Genomic DNA, 22,520 nt, shown 5'->3' with positions numbered 1-22,520 from the left:
AAGCCCTCTAGTGGTTGTGTATTGCGCTTTTAAGCTTTTTGTTCTTTGATTGTGATAGCGTTCCAAGTAAAATGACTTCTTTATGAGACATAGAAACTGTTGAGAGCAACTCACTTTCGGGACAGCCCCGCCGGGGTGGCGCAGGGGTTACGGCGCTGGACTACTGTGCCCAATGATGCGGGATCGAATCCCGGCCTCGGCGGCCTCATTTCGATGGAGGCGAAAAGCAAGGCGCCCGTGTGCTGTGCGATGTCAGTGCACGTTAAAGAACTCCAGGTGGTCGAATTTTCCGGAAGTCCTCCACTACGGCGTCTCTCATAGCCTGAGTCGCGTTGGGTCGTTAATCCCCACAAAAGCCAAACCAATCACTTTCGGGACTTTCACACTAGTAAGGGGCGCCATACAATCGTCGGCATAGAAATCATCCGATTAGCCGCTGTTTTTCTCTGGCTTAGTGATTCATTCCGTCTGAAATCAGACGACGTCGGGGAATATTTGTTGGCCTAAGAACGCTTTCATTCAAGCTGCTGCGTGCAGTTCACTTAATTGTGCTTTGTACCGTCTTTGCCAAAAGTAACCAGGCTGCGTGTTTTGCTTCTCGTTTGTATTCTAAAGACAACATGAATTCTCAGACAATCACAACTTTTTGAGAAGTGAGGTCGGGAGCTCAACTTTAGTTTGCACTGATGTACAGCTTCAGAAGTGGTATGAATTCTCTGCTACTCGACTGAGAAGTAGAACGCGCAGCCTGGTTACTTTTGGCAAAGACGGTACGTGCGCTGAAGTACTGACCGCTGTTCAGATGATTATTTTGGCGTGAATTTCAGTAAATTGTATGTAGACCTACCCACTGTGGAGGATCTCCTTAAGCTTAGCCCAATGGAGTCAAAGCGGGTTTGATCCTGGTTGCGACAGCCTAATTTGGATTGTTAGCGAAATTCAAAATGCAGGATTGTTCTTATACTGTGCGATGTCAGCGCACTTTAAAGAACCCGAGATTATTGAAATTAATCCGGTGGCCGCTACCGCGGCTTCTGTCATAGCCCATGTGCAGTATGGGACTCCAAAACCCACGAACATACCATATCAGCGTGCAACCCGTCACATTGGGGTGTGCGAATAACCGAAAATTCCGAATAGCAAGTAGAATACCATTCTATCCAGCTTCCTCAACGTATGAAATGGCTCATGTTCAAGATGATTCCAAACTGTTAGAATTCGCTCTCTGGCTCAAATTTGAATAGCTCTTGAGTAGCTGAGAGTTTGAGGTGGTCACCCCATGGTTTTGTTTTTCGACGGCTGTTCCGTAAACAGGGCTAACTACAACAACATGCTACTACGATCATGTCGCGGCGTTCATAATGTTCCCTCATATGGCTTCAAAACTGAGGTACGAGTCAGGATGTATCTTCCTTCTCGCGGGATAGCGAAGGTCAGGGCTCAAACTTTCGTCCGTCTGGCTGGCTGAGACCTGGCACTAGTTTGTTCTCGGTCATCATGGCCCATCACATGGCATCCATGTAGTGTCCTGACTTCGTGTTGCTTTTGTACGCTAGTGTAGGTTGACGGTGCGCATTGGGCAGCTTCGGGCTTATCCCTATCGCTTCCGCGCCACCGTTGTGGCTCCATTGTTTCGCGTGCATAATCGTTTCGTGCGAATGTTCGCTCCAGTACTGTTCAACCGCGCATATATTCAATTCCTATTTTATTCTGCTTTTAACTGCACCATATGTATTCGATTCTGTTTCGAAGCAGTACTGTTCACTTACCCCTGCCCTCATATAAGCCTGTTTAAAGGCGCTACGTAGTTCGACGAAGGGCACTTTTCGCTTCACGCATTTTGTGGTGGTGCTCGGCTTTTATGCAATTTCCAGCGCCTACAGCTACCCAACATTTCTTGCGAAGTCGGCGGTGTCTTGTTTATGCTCCTTCGAGAGGTGGCAGTCAGTGTGCAAAATCGAGTGTCTAGTGACCCGTTATTCGCACTCTTGTTGGCATACAGCAAAGTCTTGCAAGAACTTTCATACTAATGGAATCGCTTGCTTCGCGCCTTTTCGCGAGGTGCAAGAGCTTTGTCCTTTTAAAGCAAATGACTACTGTCGAAACCGCAATTTTTTACTGCTAAACATTGCCGAGTGGTTTGGGCGCCCGTCTCGACTGCGGGAGGTGGCCAGTTCGAAACCCACCGCCGGACACCCACCGGTAAAATGGGTACAAGCGTCCTCTGGCCCGGCGCCCGGCTCTCTCAGGGGTGTGCGTTCGGAAGAGGCCCTGCTAACCCTGCTGTGCTCCTTAGAGGGCTTAAAGTTTCGAACAACTAATGACCTGCAAAGGTCTGGTTCTCACAGGTCGGGTAGGACTAAAAGCCTCAGCCGTTTACTTTATCTCATTTTAGTAGTAGTAGTAGTAGTAGTAGTAGTAGTAGTAGTAGTAGTAGTAGTAGTAGTAGTAGTAGTAGTAGTACTAGTAGTAGTGGTGTTGGTGGTGGTGGTAGTAGTGGTGGTATGGGGCTATTTTATTATATACCCAAAATGGAGGAAAAGATGTTTGCAGCCCCGGTATCCGCTGTCTGATATGATATCTAATGCACCTGAACTGGTGTGGCGGAAGCAAAGGGATAGTGAGGAAGCTGTACAGGAAATCAGAGGTGAGCGAAAGGGAGAAAGGACAGGGTAGGTAAAAATAAAATAAAGAGAATTGTATACCTGTGGCTTTTTTGACTGTTTAGTGTCATGGGCGTTAGAATCGCCGAGAGAAACATAAAACCTAACAAATACCTGCGGTTGCTATCATGCTGCACCTCAGGATACAGTGGCGCATCGCGGGACGTCGCTTTTCGCGTTATTATTGGCAAGTATTCGGCCTACCGTAGGGCAGCCATGTTCGCGTGTACTTCAAAAACATGCGCGCACGAGTTTGCGACGCGAATCAGGTGTGATACTCCATCAGCGCTGCGATAAAACGGGAAGAGAACCTCGCAGGTTATCAGCAGACGGCTACGAGGTGCATACGCCACGGTGCCGCCGTTTCCGTTCTCCTCGAGATGGAGAAATGGGAATCGTAGGTGGAGCCCTCTGTCTATTTCTTCTTCTTTTCTGGCGTTATTTAGCTGCGATGGCGCCTGATTGGGCGGCGCCAGGCGTCGTAGGCCTCACCACGAGTCTATAAACATGCCACAGTCGCCGGTCTCCACAACGCTGCTGGCTCGTCGGAAACTTCAGAGAGCTCGGGGCTTGCTCTCTCAGTAGCGAATTGTGTGTATCCGCGTGCTTTTTTTTTTTTTTTTTTTTTGTGCGTGCTTCACGTGTGGCGGCGTTCTTGGGTTTTTTTTTTTGTTGTTTGTTTTCAGCAACTGTCGTTCATTATCGCCAGACAGTTTCGGTATATATTATTTGGCGGCAAAATTTTGAATCCAGCACAGACCGAGGGCGCAGCTTTTTTGCGCGACATTCCCAATTCCCCAGCCAGAGCGTGGCTTCTTTGCGACTCGCCTAGCCGCTGCCAGAGGCAAAGTGCGATTTTCTGCCTCCAGTGGCAGTTGTAGACAGCGGTGTGGGCTGATCGATCTTTACGGCCTGTCATCAACGGCCTGCGAGTTTCGAATTTCAGTGGCTGTTCAGTCAGGAAAGATGCTGCTTCATTGTGCAAACGCACACTTGAACACGCAGCTTATTTCAACTACCCGTCAGGAAATAGCGTTTTACACATTTTGTGCAACTTTTGCTACCAGGTAGCCGAATCGAGTTAAAGCTGCCATTTTTCCTTGATATATTTATATATATAAAAAAAAATAGAACAAAAAACAATAGTTCATCAACCCTGAACGAGAAGAAAGGTGCATTGCTTTTGTCGCAGGGAAGGTGTCGCATCGGCGGTGATCGTCCTTTCAGCTATGCTTCATGTTTCAAAGAGCGTCAGTTATCCGAGCATCAGTGCTTGTCTCGTAAAATGTTTGGGAAGGGGGGAGCAGCATAAAAGTATACCTGAATTGCTTAAAAGAATCGGTTTGCAGCAGGGGCTCCTCCGAGTGCTGATCTTAATGGAGCGATGACCTGTGTGCATGGGCAGGGACGATGAAAGCTGTCGGTCCGGAACAAGACATGATGAGTTGCGCGCATGCAGTGCTGTTCAAGGCGGTTATACCTCCCAGCCAGGGAATTCAACGAGTAGGCTGCCATTACTTCGCAACAGCTATGACGCGAGTATTCAAACTTGAAAAGCGCGAAATTTCGAAACCGTGAGCATATTATCCACGGTTGACAGTACGAGCATGCTGTTGTCGGTCATCCTTCTTTGGTCTTGCATGTCAAGTGAACTGAACGCTGTTTGTTTGGTTTCTCTGCAGGTGCAGTTTCTTGAAGCCTTCTCAACATGCTAGGTGAGTGTCCCGCACTTTGATTCTTCTCCGTGACGGGCGCTCACTATGTCCCCGTTGTCCCGCGGGAACTGAGCGTCTGTTCTGCTAACGCGATAAAATGAAGCGCGAACGAAAAAAAAAAAATATTTTGTTTGCCATTTGGATGCTTCTTCGTCTTTTTCTTATTTTACTGTGCACATGGCTTACGAGCCCTTTTCGTTGGGTGTGCTTTCGTGGGTTCTTTTTTAGATGAACGAAAAAGGTGCTTTGTTCGCATTTCATGTTAGCGCGGTGGTATTGCACACTGAATGTTCAGTGCTCATTTTCGTACTTAGGAGCGTTCAAAGCGACTAAGTACGAAAACACAGCGCTTATTCGCTCCCAAGTGGCTCACTCTGCTTTTGTTTGCCGGTTTCTGAGCTAGAGTTTGAGTGATCACTCCAGTTGCACTGCCGTCCAGAACACGTCCATGACTTGTTCGCATGTGAAGGACAGATTTAGGCTCTCGCGTCAAAGCATATGTTGTTGCAGATGTGGAATGCCTTTCGATAGGGACACCGCACCGCATGGGCGCAGGCTTTCTTCCCTATGTCTACCATCATACGAAGACTGCAGGCGTACTTTTTGTAAAGCTTTATGCCATTTCTCAAAGACTGTTATATATTTACCCTCATAACGTGGCGATATGTAAATTGCAAGTGTACGTGCAGTCAGTTCTGTACCTTTTGTGGCGAACAGCGGTTCCTCAAATTCAACTGACAGCAATCGGAAGGCGAGAGTGTGCGTCTGCACATTAATTCAAGAGTGATGAGATGAAGGCCGGTTGCTTTGACTAATATTTTCCTATCGCTGGTTATTTCGTACATAAATGTCATTACTGTACCGCAGTGAGCTTTACTATCAAATTATGGTGTCTCGTTCAAACTCACATTCAGTCTCATATAGTTGGTGGTTTTTTCAGTTACTTTTTAGAGGTAAGGCATGGAAAGCCTTTCCACTCGACGCATTGTAGTCCAGTTAGATATCCAACTTACATGGCGTTCAGCCTTTCAATAGCAGTCTGGTGTATAAATAGTACAACAGTGTGCCCATCAACGATACTGTCCTGCGAAACACTCCGGCGGAAACCATTATGTCGCTGTCGTCGCGTTCGCATCTTCATCAGATTCGCTGCAAGCTTAATTTTATATGTGCCTAGCGCCCTAAAAAATTGACCACGCTTTATTGCACAGTGATTTTAAAAGTGTATTATATAGGTAGCTTAAACTTCGCATTGCGTTGAGTGATTTCAAGAGCCGCCAGTCTTCTCTAGAAGCAGTCAGAAGATTTGACCCCTTTGATTACACTGGGGCTCCATAAGAAAAGCAGACAAGACCACTTCATCTTACACTGCCAAATGTTTCAAGCTTTAGCACTGAGGGCAGACAGGGCATTATGGGGAAACTCAAAAGTCGTGTGTTCAAATTATTTCCATCGATTAGTACCCGATTCCGACTCCTGAAGTGAAATAGGGGTTGTATATGAGGAAATATTTTTGTTTTATTACCTTGAATTAGGGCATGTATGGGTTAATGTTATGCTTTGGGGATGAAAATTTCTACCACTATGGCGACATCAAAAAAAAAAAAAAAAAAAAAAACAGCGGTAACAAGCTGCGAGTGTCGATGGGTTGTCTGTCGCACGTTCGTTGCCTGAGCTCTTGTAGAAACATCCAGTTTACGCAGAATATCATTGCTTTATGCGAGAAACGGTGAAAATACTTTTTTTTTTAATAAAGTAGTTCCTAGGTGCGTCGTAGAAAACCAGGTAATGTGTGTATATATAGCTTCATAGGTTCTTAAGGTGGTGACGTGCGTATGGGATCCGGGAAATTTCTCCCTGGACGCCTGTTTTATCTTCCTGTTTGTCAGGAACTAGAGAAAGTGGCCTATCCAGGTCAGAAAAGGCAATTTCATAACTCAAACTTTGGTGCTCTTATCCCATTAGCAACCATCTGAGCTAACTTGTCCCCTTCGTACAGTTTGGCGGCGCTTTGTGGCTTTTCAAATAAGCCCCTTATTGGAGACTTTCATCTCTACGTACGCACTAGTCTCAGTGAAGGAAGCATCGCTGAATGATAGGTTAGGGGTTGAGTACTCGATGCAGACAGAACCCTGCTTCCTCGCTCTTATGTATATTTTTTTCTTTTTTCGAAACTACTGGGGGTGTCAGGTGAACGAAATTAAAGATTTGGTAAAAGGGATTCATCTCGTCGAGCTAACCGGCTTTCAGCTCCCGGGGCAGAATGTTTTGACGAAACCGTGTATTAGCAGCACCACCTAAGCCTCGGCCCAAATCTGAGCTTGGTCGAATTTTCCAATGACTTGGCTCTTCCTGCTCGTCGCGTGTCGACCGTGGCATTGTGCCCCTCGCGCCAGCCGTTCATGGCGGGCTTGTCGTCTTGCGCGGGGTGGCTGTGGTCAGCCGCAGCTGCGTTCTCCGAAACGTGTCCTGCGGCGACCAGTTGGTCATCGGCGTGTGAGGCGCAGCTGCGTGTCCCGCCAAGCCGCAAAAGAAGCAAGCGACAGACAGAAACGCACCACGGAGGTCACACAAATTGCGGCGCTATGACAGAGCCGTTTGTCGTCTTTGACACCCTTTTCCCCCTCCGCGCTGACGAAGGCTGTGTGGTGCGAGGTATTTTTATTAACAGTCCAGCCCCGGCCGAGTGGACGCTTGTCTGCATGCATGCCATCTGCGCCAATCAGCGCCCACTGAAGGCGCTCGGTTCGCAGACCCATATATCCATTGTCAGGCGGACGAAAGGAGAGAGAGGGGAAAGAAGAGCGACTCAGCCACGGAATATGTGAAACGTTCATTAGTCAGCTGACTGAAACGGCTAGGCACCGCACACACATCATCGAGGGGAGCTGATTCTTATTCTGTGACTGCGCGCTTTCGTTTACTAATACGTTTTTTTTTTTTTTTTCTCCAAGTAACAAGTGCGGGAAGATGTTTAATAATGCGCGTGAGTGAGGAATTCGTTGCCAACTTAGACACACGTTCAGAGAAGGCCACGGCACCTTGCTGTGCGGTGATAATAGGGATCCGAAGCCTGCGATATACGTACCGATATGCGGCAGTTGTCAGGGGCAGACCAGAACTCTTATTCAGAGCTCTCGTTTGGCTGCAGTTAACAAAAAAATCGCAGAACGTTTCTGGTACGCAAGCGTGATCAGGCCGCAGTGAGTTTTAAGCATAGTGAATTCCGTGCGGGGTAGTGCACCCTCGACGCTGAGCCAGAACTCGGTACTGACGCTGTCGGCGTTCTTCATAGGGGTTCTTTTTTACTAGCTGCAGTACACACAGCCGTTGCGCAAGGTTGACTGGTCGTTCTGCCTAAGCGTTGTGTATCAAGAAGTTGCTGTTCTTGCTCGTGGCTGGCAGGACCGGCGGATTGCGCCGAGCGAGTGATAAACGAGCTTGTTTGACTAAGCGCATTGCCCGCGGAGGAAGTCTAGTCGGCGCGGTGGAAAGGGAATCGCGTCTGCCGAGCGGAGGAGGGAAGCCCGTTGACGGAGCGTCACCTGAATGTTGTGTGGGAACGTACCAGCAATCGGCCGATCTCCCCGCCACCGCCGGTGTGCGGTTTCGCTCTGTGCGGCTCGTTTGCATGACCAGAGACCGCTTCGCGACCGGCGTGTCGTTGCTTGACGCCCCTTCGTCCTCAGCCCGGCGGCGCGTTGTTTTGACGCCTCGCGGTGGCAACTTGAGCTGGCCATGACGCCGTGCAGGACAGGATGCGCAGGGACGCGATGTTGGGAACGGCGGCAAAGACAAGAGCCAGGGACCAGGCAGTCTGGCTGGCACCGCGGTCGTTTTGTTCTGAGGCGCGCGCGAGCAGGATGGCCTTCCTCCCCGTCTAGAAATGATCTGGCATCACGAGACGGGGGGAGGGGGGGGGGGGGGGGGGCAGAAGCATTCGCCATGTTCTATCCAAATGCAAGCCGCCACTGTGCAGTACGCTGCTGACTGTACTGCCATGTCAGTAATTGAGGGTAGTGCTTTCAGAGGCGTGAGGTCCATTCAGTGCCCCTAGTGCGGCGTAGCCTGGACACATTCCATGTTGAGGCACGTGCTGATTTCGGAATCCGCGCTTAGATAGCCGTTGTCTTTGCTGTATCTATTTCTGTATCGACGCTTTTGACGATGACAGGCACACATCTCGTACAAGGCCTTTCGTAACGCTGTGGGGAGCTTTGAGACCTGGTTCCACTCATTCGAGATCGGCTTTGCGGACCATCGAGAATGGCGCGGAAGTGTGAACGCAAGCGCAGCGGGACGCGTGGCGTGGCCACTCGTCGTCAGGCTTTCGTGCGCGGCGGCTCCAGAGTACTGTCTTCCTGCCTCGCTTATTGTTTCCCGGGAAAAATCGGGGCCACCTGTACTTTGGCCGCTGCTCGTCCGGTCGTGAGCAGGGCGAGCCTCTCTAATTACGCCCAAATGAGGCTGGCCAGCGCGCGCCCTCTCGGCGGGAGGCACCAGCTGGTTTCCGCACCACCGGACCCGCCGATTGGTGGCGCCGCAGATCTGCGAATGCACTCGGGTCCTGTTTGCTTTCTCAGCGGGCGGCTTCGACGGCTGGCTGACGCACGCTTTTCTTTCACCCTCTCCGCACACAAGTACCGGCACGACAGCGCAGTGAGCGTTTCCGGTAGCGTCTGAGCAAAAAAATGCTTAGCTGCTGCGTTTTGGCGAGCATCTTGGGCGTGCCCACAACCGGCGTCCTCGAGTAGCTGTGGAAACAAATGGCCGTCGTCGGTAGTTCCGATGTCGCTTTCGTCGGAAACGGAGACCGCGCATTCGGCGGAAGAAATCCAGCGGCCGCTTGGGCCGGATCCGCTCCTCAGGGTCGCGCGCCGACGTGTTACGCCGTCCCAAGGCTCTGCCGGTTTAATTACTTGTTTCTGCGATGGCCGCGCACTTTCCCGCGCCTCCTCCTCTGGCGCGCTTTAATGACAGTGACGAGTCCCGTCAAAACGATCCTGTAGTGTATCCGGGATGGAGGCCTCCCTCGTCTCATCATCATCAGGAACGGCGCTTAATTTATTTGCTCCTTTTCCTCAGCTTTGTTGTTGGCTTTTGGCGGGCTCTCTCCCGGCGTTATTATTTGGCGCATCGGGAGCGGTGCGTGCTCTCGTCCATCCGTCCGTCCGTCGCCACGAGGGCGAGGAGGGGGCCGGCGAGTCGTGAAACCTTTCTTTCTTCTCCTACCACCGCCGCGGCTGCCTTCGTTGTTCTTTGCGCTGGTACCTCTGCTATTTGGCGCCTCAAATTGGTTATAATACGGCTTGCGTTTTCGTAGATATAATTACAGTACTCGCCTTCGTGAGTGCGGCGGACTTTGCACGCTTTCTGTCCGGCCGGCGCCCCTCTCCTGCGAGGAGGCCGACAGAAAATGACTGAGAGCGTTTATAATTACAAAGCCCTCGCTCATTTTCCAGTCGTCCCGCGGCGTCGTTTGGAGGCGCCCCTCTTCGCTGCCGACTTTCCTGCTATTTCGTCCTTTCTTCGTACGCTAATAACGTCTACTTAGTGACGGACAGACGTAGATGAGATGGTAGATGACTGGAATCCCTCTCCCTTCCTGCCGCCGCGAGAGCTTCTCGTCACGCTGGCGTGTTTGTACAAAAGAAACCGGGGGCCGAGCAGATCGCCAGAAAAGCTCGAAACTGGCGAGGCCGGTCACGCAGCGGGAGCCCCTTGCGTGCGCGCTCTCGCTCCCCCCTCCAGTGTGTCACCCTGCTCGTAGCCCCGTGGCGGCGCCAGAAATTCCCCACGAATGCCGGCGAGATCGGCGGCTCTCGCAGCACCCGGCATGACGCCCTGATGCATTGCGGACTTGCAGGGTGCCTCTTTACGCACGGGCACGCACCGGGTGTTCGCGAGAGGACTGATTTTTCAGCAACGGGCCTTTTGAGACAAAATGATGGTTCCATCGCGGTCCGTACACCACGTGAAGGGTGACATGTACTTACCTCTTGGCTAATTAGTTTTCTAATTAAACCTTATTGACACGTAATTAGGTTCCGGGCCTTGGTGTACCCAACACCGAACTCTTGTTTCGTGCAACGCGACCAGGGAGCCGAAATTTTTTTAGCGTTAAAAACATTTCCACGTCTAATAATTGATAATGGATGCCCCTATGGCCCGCAGCATTAGGCAAGCGTGTCAAAGCACTTGGTTATGTAATTAACCTATAAATCACTCTTACTTGGGTAATAATCCTAATACTTGACATGTCACCTTTCCTATTCTTCCTAATGCTCTGGACGGCCGTCGCAGTGCGATAACATTACTACAAGGAGGAGCACAGGCGCTACCCGGCCCCTTGTAAGGGACTGGATCGCGCTGACGAGCGCCTCCTCATCAAAATTTTTACCAATACAGTACTGTGCCCGGCGGTGCTTAAACATTTCAACCCGTCCTTTGATGGTGCGTGCCAGTACTGTGGGAAGGTGGCCGACACCTTTCACATGGTCTGGGCGTGCCAGTCAAACCCATCCATTCCCCCCAACCCCAATCCAACTAGAGAGGACTGGGAGGCGGCCCTGCTCGGCTGTCAAGAACTCAAGGCTCAAAAGGCCTTGGTTCAACGGACGCGGGCGGCGTTGCTGGCCAATGGGGCCCCGGAATAGGGGCTCCACCTAGTATTGTGAGGGGGAGACCGATACGTCTCTAACCCAAACACCTCTGTAATCATTTAATTGTTATTTATAAATGTTTTAACCACCACCACCACGAGCCTGCTGCGCAATCCCGGCACTCGGACAACTCTGTTTACATGAGACCGACAAAGTCGGGTCGGGTGAGCCTGAGGCTGAAAACCGGCTGTCGGGCTCATGTATACGCTAGGGGATAGAGCTAGATGACCGTCGGGTCGAGTCCCGCCAGCCCGAATGCAGGGGGTGGGTTGGTTCTGGGCGACGGCCGGCGCCTCCTCTCTTGCCTCCTTGCTGGTCGGAGACGGGACCGTGAGCTGTTCGTCTGAGACTCTGAGCATTCCTCCTCTTCCGCCTGCGCCTGGTTCACTTGCTCGACGCACGCGGTGTAGGAGCGATCTCTGCCCGACAGAAACAAGTTCATGTAAACCCGGACGGATCGGGCTGGCTCAGCCTGACAACCGGCACCCCCCTACTCGACTCGCTTGCGTCGGGCTCATGTATACAAGGCTATTACTGCGCTGTCCAATTTCAAGCCTCACCGCTGCACCGTTGACTTGTTCCCAGTTAAAAAAAAAAAAAAAAAAAAAAAAAAAAGCGACAGTGTTCTCAAGAGCGATCGAGTGGCTGTGGTGTCGAGCTGCTGAGCGGGAGTTCGCTGATAATTTGACTCTGCATTCTGATGACTGCGAAATGCAACAAAGGCCTTCCTGCACATAGGCCTCGGAGAAAAAGAACTTGGCAGAAAACGGCGATAGCCCTCCGTCGCGCATACAGTGTCAACACACGCACGCATGCACGCGCGCGCGAAGCGCAGTACTTTAGCAAAATGACGAGCACGCAACTGAGCAGCGGTAGGGTTCGATGCTTGTCGCTTGACGAGAGAGCAGTTGCTTGCTTGTGGCCATTTTTCGCGCGCTTTTTTTTTTTTTTTTTTTTTCACACGTGCGGCGTTTGCAAACATCCGGCGAGGACGCTAAACACGTTGAGCTTTGAGTTTATGGACGGTTAATCAGCGTCATCCGGTATGCGCGACTGGAGCTTTGTTTCGCTATAGACGTGGCCAGCAGCGTTTGGTAGTGAGTCATCGCTCTGCAGCAACGTGATTCCCAATATGCCCGGCGGTGTCTGCTCTGGTGTGCTGCACGTCGTGCACACTTCGACTGCCCCTCGTTCCCACATTCTCACGGGAACAGTTCCAGCAGGTCATTCGATCGCAGCCAGCCTTCGAACATCGGCGAAGGCATCAGTTGGCATAAACACGACATTTTAAACTCGCCGCCTCGCTCACGCCTTTCTTTCTTTCTTTCTTTCTTTCTTTCTTTCTTTCTTTCTTTCTTTCTTTCTTTCTTTCTTTCTTTCTTTCTTTCTTTTCCATCCTGCCTTCCTTCTTTTTTACAAGGTAGGGTTTCTATCAAATCATTTTAGGCTGCAGGAGGCTGAGCGATGCGCGACAGGTGGGAGATGGTTGGTTTGTGGTGGTTTATCGGCTCAAACTGCGAATGGCTTACGGAAGACCCGCGTTGTTGTTTAACGCGCGCTGACGTCGCGCAGCACACGGTAGATTTTTTTCTTGTTCTTAATTATTATTATTATTATTGTTGTTATTATTATTATTATTATTATTATTATTATTATTATTATTATTATTATTATTATTATTATTATCATCATCATCATCATCATCATCATCATCATCGCTTCGCCTCCATCGAAACGCGGCCGCTGCGGCCAGAATTCGATCTCACAAACTTGTGGACGAGGAGGAGGGCGCAAAATATTCCGCGAGCGTTTCTTTCGGCGCCCCTGTGGGCAGTGTTGTTTTTCTCCGCTTGTGTGCCACTCTGTTTTCATGACAAATATTGACGCTTTTGCCGCGAAAACAATTGCGATAGTGCAGACGTGCGTCGTCTTTGGCGCCGGCTCGAGAAGTTGAAAACTGTCTGTACAAAGTGTCATTGCTGTGCTGAGAGCGCAGATGAGGTTCACAGTATGCTGATTTTGTCCTGTCCTGTAAGACTGCACTAACGTTAGAGCTCTCTCACTGGCTCGTTCTTTTTCCGACCTTGCGCGGCGTAAGGGGGGCAGAAGGACCCCGTGGCCATGTGGCACGCCAGCTGAGCGGCACCGCTCCTCTCCATGTGCAGACGCGCAGCAGCCCAGCCGCTCCTGCGTGTGTATCACCAGAAACGTCCCTTCCTTCAGCCCAAATGGCTTCATCGCATCTCTGCCCAACGTCCCGGGCGGAGCCGCTGGTCCCGGCTTTGGCAGACGCCGCTCTGGCCGCTTCCCCCACTGCGCATGAACCGAACCATAAATTTCTGGAGGAAGGTTAACTCGCGCTCGACCTGCCAGTATTTTACGGCTGGCGGCGTTTTTTACCGTTTCCCTTCTCTTGGTTTCGGCTGGCTTTATTGTTTTTACGGCTTCCGAAAAGAGATCGAGACGGGCTGGAGAAAGCACGACTGTGTGTGCGTCCCTTTCAGCCGAGCCCTCTATCCTCGCGCGGGTCCCGATGGACGGGCTGGCTTGCGCCGCGTCTGGGTGGGCCCTGTTTTCTGCGAATGCGGCCTCCGGCGCTTTAAATTACTGCCGACGTGCGTCTCTGCTCTTTCGCGCCCGCGTCCCTCCAGCGACGCGACGGTTCCGTCCTCTGGCCCTTCTCCCCAAACGTCATTTACGCCTCTGAACGCCGCTGAATGCTGCTCTTTCTTTTTCAATTAATATAGACCAACGACTCCGTTTTCTGAACGGAAAGCGCTACGATGTCGAATGCTTTCCGAGTTAAGGCGAGGGGAACTGAATATGGTTCGAGCGCGTGTGTCATGAACACGCGGCACAATGACGCCTTCTTTTGAGTCTCTAACTGGCACAGTATGGCTAACGTGCGCTTTCCTTAAAATCTGCGTGGTCCTACGAAAAAAGGCGCTAGGTGTAAACTCAAGCCGTGCGTAAAGCAAGTTGCCCAGTTGCGTAGAAGTATGTGCATCCCTGTAAAACGCGAATCGCCACGATGACGGCTTATATGTCGAGGCGTTTTTTTTTTTTTTTGTTTTTTTTTTTTTTTGTGTGTGTGTGTGTGTGTGTGTGTGTGTGTGTGTGTGTGTGTGTGTGTGTGTGTGTGTGTGTGTGTGTGTGTGTGTGTGTGTGTGTGTGTGTGTGTGTGTGTGTGTTTTCCCCCGCCAACCTCTTCCACTTATCACCTGTAGATTGTCAAAAGCGCTGCGTGGAGAACACTGCCGAAGGGTTGTTTACGGAGCACCTCGGCGTGCCCCACGCCGGTGTCGCGTGGAAGCGCCCAGGCAAGGAGACGGTGGTGCGAAAGTGAAGTGCGCGAGACAAGGTCGGCTGAGGAAGAACGACACGGCCGAGGAGAAGCTCTTCACGGGCATATCATTCCCCCTCTCGGTCTGTGTCACTTTTTTTTTCCTTACAGCTGGCGCTCCGCGCAGGCGATTAACATTCCATATGATGGATCCCGCGAAGGCATATGGAGGAGCTGATAGGGGAAAGAAGGCCGCTTTCGTGGACGGATTAATTGGCGCCCTGTGTATTGGGGATTCATAATTACGGCAGCTACAGTGGCCGGCCGCTGCTGCCCGCGACCATTCCACTTCTCGGTCCCCCTGTATCAATATCGCGTCGAGTTTCTTTCTTTACGTTCTTTTTTTTTTTTTTTTTTTTTTTTTTTTTTCTTTTTCTCTTCATACAGAGGAGGATTCTCTTACACGACTAGCTTCATCGAGGTTGCTTTTTGAAGCTCTCGTTCCTTTGAGCCGCCCTCTTGAAAAGCCGACTGCTGCCAGTGAGGGTCGAGGTGCCGTATTTTACGAGCGCACGTATGGACACGTGGCTTTCTTGCTTAATGACAGGGACGTTAGTGAGAGGGAAACGCGCCGGAGCGCGAACGAAATGGCTGATTGGACAATTTGCAGCTGAGCCCTATCTGAGAGCGCCCACACTCTTTGTGTCTTTTCATCTGGCGTCTTTCTTTTCACTCGCCAGCTTAATGACTTCGCGTAAAGGTTGGAAATGTGCGGTAGCGTCATGGGCGCTTTAATGCGCCCAAGCGTTCTCGCCCAGACCATGACGTGTCCATTTTGCCACGGCGCCGGGATTGAGCAAACGTTATAAGCCTTTCAAGCCGAGACAGGCCCTGTTGTCAAACAGCAACGAGCGCACTCGAATGCGTCCGGAGAACCGGTTTAAAAGCTGCAACGACGCGCGCCGAAGCCGAACGAGACGGTTTGCTGTCTGTCTGCCTTCTCCGTGGCGATTGCCGAGTTTACCGCCTTCATTGCACCGCCGTTGGGACCGATATCCAGACGTAGTACTTTCAGTGCCGTCGCTGCGATAGGCAGTTCTAGCTTCGAAAGCGCGACGTGGTGTATGCGGCTTTGCGGGCGGCTTGAAGAGTGAAATGAGAGGCTGCGTTATCTCAGTCACTCTGCGAGTGGACACAGCGAATATTTATGTTAGAGCTTAATAATCACCTGGAAGCATACATTTCTTGCGTATATTTTTTTTTAAATAACCGGCGCTCACTTTCGAGCTGAACTGCGTGACGTAAAATTAGATCTAGCCCGTATGGTCATCTTCGTATAGTAAACAAACTACAAATAATGATAGTATATTGTGGCACGAACGTCTTGTTTACTTTGGCGTACATGCGCATCTTCCGGCGTCTCTGCTATTCACGTATTTGGAAAGATTGTCGTGACGCCTCAGTAGAGAAAGAAAAACGAAATTGGATGCATTTTTTACTGATCACGTGATTACCGGCTAGTACCCATCCGCGCTCATAGAAAATCTGAGGTCGATCGCCTTCACATGCGCTATGCTCTCAGCATCTAAAGGCCCCAAAGCGCTAGGCTCTCAATTTGGCGTTCATCTCGATGACCTCCTCCTGCAGCCTACATTAAAAAAAAAAAAAAAAAAAAAAAAAAAAACACGAAAATGCTTCAACGTTTTCTGCTGTGAGTTTATACAGAGACGACTGTCGTCGCGCAGGCCGATGATAATGCTTGTGCTCAAGTGAAGCATGTATAAAGTTTTTTCTTTTCTTTTTTTTTTATTTAAAAAAAATTGGAAACGGGCGTCATCTCCAATTCCTGTCAAGCCGCTGATAACCACCTTGTCTAGGGCCTCGTCACGTATCTGCTTTTGCTTTGAGTTACAAGCTTTTCTCACAGTGTGTAGTGAAATATAGTTCGTTTGCGAGATCTCAAGCTGACACTCCATTTCAGTATAAATAACAGTAATGTTTACATAATGTTTCCGGGTCAGAATGTGCCAGTCTACAGACTCGCGGAAATCCTCGTCCCTTTAGGGAATTCTAAAGCTGCTTACTTGCTCAATCTCGCAGTGCCATAATTTGGCTTTCTAAAACTTAGTTTATGAGGTTTATTGTCCCAAAGCGACTCAGGCTATGAGGGGTGCCACAGTGGGCTCTGGAAATCTCGGCCACTTAGGGTTTCGTAACATGCACAAACAACGCACAGCATACGGGCGCCCTGACGGGTGCCGCGTCCTTGGGTACAGCAGTCAAGCGGTCTAATTTGGGCTGCGCCACCGCGGCGGGGCACTTGCAAAACCTTTGGGATTCCGTATGTGGTTTAGATTGATACGCTTACGCATTGGTTTGTAGCTTTAGCACTAAAGCTGGACAATTTTAGTTAGCGCGCTTGCATCACTTCCAGCGCCACGAAGTCGATGAACGTATGCAGTATAAGAGCAAAGGCTTAGTAACAAAGTTTGCAATGGCAGGTTCTTGCATTTTACCCAAAATAAGATCTTAATCTTAAAAGAAGCGCCTGTACGAACCATATCTCATGCGTGGAGTTTTCTTCGACTCGTATAATTTAATAGTCGCGTGCTCATTTCATTTCACTGAGCATTCATATTCCCGAACATTTTCTCAGGTGTGAGGTTCGTTAAGGTAGTAATTCTATTTACTCGGAACGCAAGACCGTGGTTGTAGCATTTAACCTCAACGCCCCTGCTCCTTCTCTCCGGGTGTCTCTTCCTCGCTGTTTATCACCCACAGCAAGCGGAGTATGTAATCTTGGAGGGCAGCGCAAGTTGTTCGAGTACGCAGTCGTGTCAGCGCATCTGAAGGAGGCGACCGTGGTGAAGTCGCTGCTTGCTGAATGAGGGGACAGAAATGGCCCACTGTCGGAGAGTTGTGAATTTTGAAGGGCTGAGAGTTCAGCACTGAACTTCGGGTGCGAGGTGAATCAGCGAAGCACTTTACCTATCTGGTTAGCTCTTTGCTCGTCCGACTTCCGTTCGGGTGAGGCGCTGTTCAGTGCTCGCCGTCCCTGGGACCCCCGAGTGGAACTGGATCTGTAGTGAGGCGACGGCGGTGACGAGCGCGGATGTGCGCCTCTCGCAAAATGGAATTGGAGGTTTTCTCGCTGGGACTAATAATAAATTTCCGACCTCGCAGTTTCCTTCGGCAGTGCCTGTGGGCGCCGAGATTTATGAGGCTGGCCTCCGTGGCTCGAGTTCTTGGCCGCCTCTTCGGAGGAGGGGGGGGTCCCATGGCTCAGAGCCCCGGGAGGGGAAATGCCCCCGCTGCGGTTCCGGTCGTCCTGCCATTAGCGACCCCGACACCTCCCTCCGTCCCGGGACCGTCGTCGGGCTGCCGCTGGCCCCATGTGTCGTCGTCGGGCCTCTCCTCTCCCGGCCATTTGCGGGCCCTCCCCCGCATCCCGTCTTGCTCACATGACTGTTCGTCACGCTTGGGCCTCTCGACATTTGTTGCCACCGCGGTTACTCTCTCGCTTTTTGTTTCGCCTTTTCTGCATCTTTCGCTTGTCGCGGCTCTTTCCAGAAACTCGTTTTTTCTCCGCCAAGCGTATACTTCTCCCTCTCTTTCCTCTTCTTTTTTCGTTCAGAAGAGTCGTGAAAGACAGTGCAGTACTCCGTCGGCTTCCGTCCCCGGTACTTTCGCGCTTGTACGCCTTTCGGCGGCATAGTTGGGTCTTTCGTTGCTACCTCCTTGATGGTCCCTCCGTTGGCGCCATTTCAGACCAAGTACTGGGGATCAACGCTAATAATCGCACCAACACGGCTCCGCTTCGTTTGAGACCAGGCATTTGGCACACGAACTAGGCTGAGGCTAAGCTGTCACCACCAGCATGCTTGCACCGTATGACACCGTGTTTCGGAGCTCACGTGACTGTGTGTGTGTGTGTGTGTGTGTGTGTGTGTGTGTGTGTGTGTGTGTGTGTGTGTGTGTGTGTGTGTGTGTGTGTGTGTGTGTGTGTGTGTGTGTGTGTGTGTGTGTGTGTGTGTGTGTGTGTGTGTGTGTGTGTGCGTGCGTGTGTGTGTGTGTGTGTGTGTGTGTGTGTGTGTGTGTGCGTGCGTGCGTGCGTGCGCTTTGCTTGAGGCTAAAGGGCTAGCGGCAGGAGACTGGAAACGTGAGTCCGCGTTCCTCTCCCGCCTGCGCGTGGCTGCCTTGCTCGACGGTGTAGCGGCGATCTCGGCCCGGCAAAAACGGGCTCAAAACGAGCAAGAGGGCCGCGCGCAGGCAAGAGAGGAACGCGCATACTCACACCCGGATTGGCCAGGCTAGCTAGCCCCGACTCTGCTCGCTACCGTCGGGCTCATGTATGCCAATTGCAAAGCACCTGTAAAGGCTCACCACGCTATATAGGCTATCTGTGCATATTAATGCTTGAATTGTATAATATACGGTACGGAGTTACGGGTTTGTACAATGACTACGTTGAAGATGATAAGCTCATGGGATTTTTTTTTTTTTTTTCGTTATTGATCCACGTTGTGTGTCCTGAGAAAGCAGTTACTTGCTGTCTGAAAATCCTCTAACACGACTCTTTCGTTTTGTTGCCTAAAAGTGTATTCGCACGATGTAACAAATCGTGGAGTCTCTCGTCCTGGCATAAAGTGACCCTTCATCACTGACTTCCGCCGTTCTGAGTCAGTACTCTAGTCGATATGGTCATGAGGCCATTTCGCAGCTGGGTTCCTGCGCGAAATAATTTTTCTTCTTTATCTCTCTCGCGGAAAGTTTTGCGAGCTATACTCCGGTGCCCAGGCGTGCACAACGTAACATAACGTCACTAAATCGGTGAAGGAAAGTGGCAAACAAACAGCTTTAAAGACTAGCTTGTGCACCCGCGAAGCACACACCAACAAGCATCACACTGTGGCGTATCTTGATCATATTTTAGTATGATGCTTCCTTTACACTCAACGACCCCGCCGGTGTGGCGCAGTGGTTACGGCGCTCAACTACTCTTCCCAAGGACGCGGGATCGAATCCCGGCCTCGGCGGTTGCTTGTCGATGGAGGCGAAAAGCAAGGCGTCCGTGTGCTGAGCGATGTCAGTGCACGTTAAAGAACCCCAGGTGGTCGAAATTTCCGGAGTCCTCCACTACGGCGTCTCTCATAGCCTGAGTTGCTTTGGGACGTTAAACTCCACAAACCAAACCTTTACACTCAACGCTATGTCTGTTCAGCACAGTCACATATGAAAGATCGCAAGAGCTCGTCAGTGTGACAGTCGTTAGTATTTTGCCGTGGGGCAAGTTCGTAATTTCGAGCCGCTTTTATCTCTTTCATGCAGTATTCTCATCCGCGATCTTATTTCTCGCTTTCCGCTCAGGCATTAGATGCATTATAACCTACGGCATCTGCAATGTACCGGCAGCAGGGGGTCAGCGATCAACAACACTGCAGGCAGCTGCTGGAAACCTTAACCTTCATAGGTCAATGCAAGCGGGCCAACCAGAACGGCAATACGCAATACTTTGGCAGAACTGCGCAGCAGCCCTACATAGCCAAACAACGACGCTCCCGCGCAAGACTCCTGTGCTCTCGCAGTGCTCGTGTCATATTTGCTTTCGTTGTAGGAACGCTCGCCGCTGACGGCAAGGAGGTTATATAGAATAACCTCCTTGGATGATGGTGCCATAGCACGTCAGGCATCACGTGACAGATTGGTCCTCCATCCACTCAGTCGTGTGCATCGGTAACCCTGGGGACTTTTTTTTTCTTTTTTTTTTTTTAGGTTATGATTCAGCCAGTTGTGGGAAGATTTTCTGAATAAAAAGCTGGCATCTATATGCTGGCTACTTTACTTGCTCATGGAAAGTTTAAATTCGTTCTTGAGACACTTGAGGTTTACAAATACGACATGTGTTTTTTTTTCGTAACGCAGTCCGGTAATGTTTTCCGAGCTCGAAGGGCCTTCTTGCTCCTCTTCCGCGACGAGCTTCGAACTGAGCAGCGTTAGAACAGCGACGTGAAGGTGTCTTTCGCCGTGACTGCATCAAGCAGACTCCTAAGCGTGAACAAGGACATTTTCGGGCTTCGCGGCTCGTCCTCTCGCGTCCGCGACGCTGTAGTTGTCGGCACAATAATTGCGGCCGATATGGGAGGCGTCCCAATCGGCCCGGAGATGGATCTGCAGAGTAGCCGACGACCTCCGAGGGTGGCGTCTCGCGCTGGCCGGTACATCAAATCCGGCGCTGAATCCCAAATCCAGGGCCGCCGCCTCTGTGCGCGGCCTCGGTGCGTGGGGGAGCAACGTCTGGGGCGTAAGATTGTAGCCTTCTCTCCTTCCCCTCGCGCGGTGCCTTGTTGGCGCTCGTTTTTCAGGCGTAATTAATTTCCACGCAAGAGTGCAATGGGCTGCGCGCAACGTGGTGCCGGATGCGGTTCGCCGTTGGTGGCACAGCCATTCGTTTTCGCTCGCCAGCGGCGTCCGGCCCGTGTCCCGCCGCTGGAGCCCACATTCATCTGTCATGGGCGCAGCAGCTTACGCTGATTCACACCTTGGCCAAGCGAGGCTTTGCTGCGCTTTATTTATGCCAACTGGCCGTGGCTGCGGCGCGCCGACCGCGCCTCTGCACGGGATGAAAACCAAATCGAAGACGATTGTACGCTTGTCTCCGTGCTCCCTCCGTTTGGGGCCGCTTTCCTGTTAGGAGTGTTTTATGAGCGGATGGAAGACGGTGCCCTATGGGCTCGAGGGACGCCTCTGCGCAGATGTCTTTGCGGGTCGCGGCAATTAGTTGCCCGCTTTCACGTCCAATCGCCCGACGGGGCATCGGTCCTCCCAGGTTGTTTCTCCATGGCTGCGTCTTCGAGGATCAGGAGGAGAAAAAATAATGGGTAATGCGCGCGCCTAAATAGAAAAGCCTCGAGCAATCATCTGTACGCTGGAAAGCTTTGGAAAACTGGTCGGGCATTTTCAGGGAGGCGTGGTATTTGATACGACCTGCTTAATTCGCAAGCAGTTGCGTTTAGGAACCCCTGTTGTACCGCTGGTCATTGTTGGCGTTTACAATGCTTCCTTCATTTGTAACTTTGCTCTTAAGGGTTGATGTAAAGGTTTGAGGTTTTGCATGCGGAAATAGCGCTAAGGTTACGAGCCACATGGAGAGTGCGGGAGTAATTTTAATCACCTGTGCTTCTGAAACGTACACCTTGTGATCGCTTTCCTATTTTCTTTGTGATGCAGCTTTCACGGCAGGCATCGAACGCACGACCATCTTTGCAACCAAGCGCATGGCCTCCACCGTTCTATGTTGTGTGCGCAGCTTTCGTTGTGGTCTTCCCTTCGTCGGGTTAGGGAGTGTCCGTGATTGGTTGATACCTTTGGTACATCAAGTTAAGAAAACGTAATTCTTACACATTTTCGAAAACCTATACATATTGTGAAGGGTGACGAGTTCAAGACAGAAAACGAGAAATGACAAAGAAATTAAAACAAAAGAGCACAGAAGAAGAAGAAACAGGGACGTGACAGCATTTCTTGTTCAGGGCTTTTCGCTTGGTATGCATAATACTACAGAGACGCGCGAAAACAAAAGAGCACAGAAGAAGAAGAAACAGGGATGTGGCAGCATTTCTTGTTCAGGGCTTTTCGCTAGGTATGCACCATACTACAGAGACACGCGCGCGCGCGCGCGCGCGTGTGTGTGTGTGTGTGTGTGTGTGTGTGTGTGTGTGTGTGTGTGTGTGTGTGTGTGTGTGTGTGTGTGTGTGTGTGTGTGTGTGTGTGTGTGTGTGTGTGTGTGTGTGTGTGTGTGTGTGTGTGTGTGTGTGTGTGTGTGTGTGTGTGTTGGGGGGGGGTGTTGCCTGCGCACTTCTGCGACAGATCATATGCCAAGGAGCCGTACATACGACAGAAATGGAAAATTTAGTTCTACCGAAAAAATCTTATATATCCACCAGCCTGGCAGTGTTTTCTGTTCAGAGTACGAGGATTAAACATAGGTTGACGACCTCTAAACTGACTCGGGAGCGCAGGATCATTTTTTTTTTTTTTTCGTTTCGTTCTTCTACCTTTTTTTTGTCATTAGTGAGCGGTCGAGTGACATGGCTACTTCGCTCTGACGTTTCTGCATTAGTTTCCGATCGTATATAGTGGCGCAGTAATAGGCAAAAGTCGTTGCAAACATTGCCCAAATATTTATTGCCAGTTTTCG

General features: G+C 50.8%; 1 protein-coding gene across 7 annotated transcripts in view; it reads left to right on the top strand.

Moving 5' to 3' along the window:
* The window catches only part of zfh2 (Zn finger homeodomain 2), a 359,438-nt gene that overhangs the window by 267,229 nt on the left and 69,689 nt on the right, over window positions 1–22,520 (top strand). For all 7 annotated transcript variants that reach the window (XM_084589992.1, XM_084589986.1, XM_084589989.1 and 4 more), the window contains one exon: window positions 4,346–4,378. The gene's annotated coding sequence lies outside the window, so the exon portion shown is untranslated. The remainder of the gene's footprint in view (window positions 1–4,345; window positions 4,379–22,520) is intronic.

Source organism: Amblyomma maculatum, chromosome 1 (assembly GCF_055883805.1).
Source record: "Amblyomma maculatum isolate TAMU_Amacu chromosome 1, ASM5588380v1, whole genome shotgun sequence".
NCBI lineage: Eukaryota > Metazoa > Arthropoda > Arachnida > Ixodida > Ixodidae > Amblyomma > Amblyomma maculatum.
This window is presented reverse-complemented; position numbering and strand designations above follow the sequence as displayed.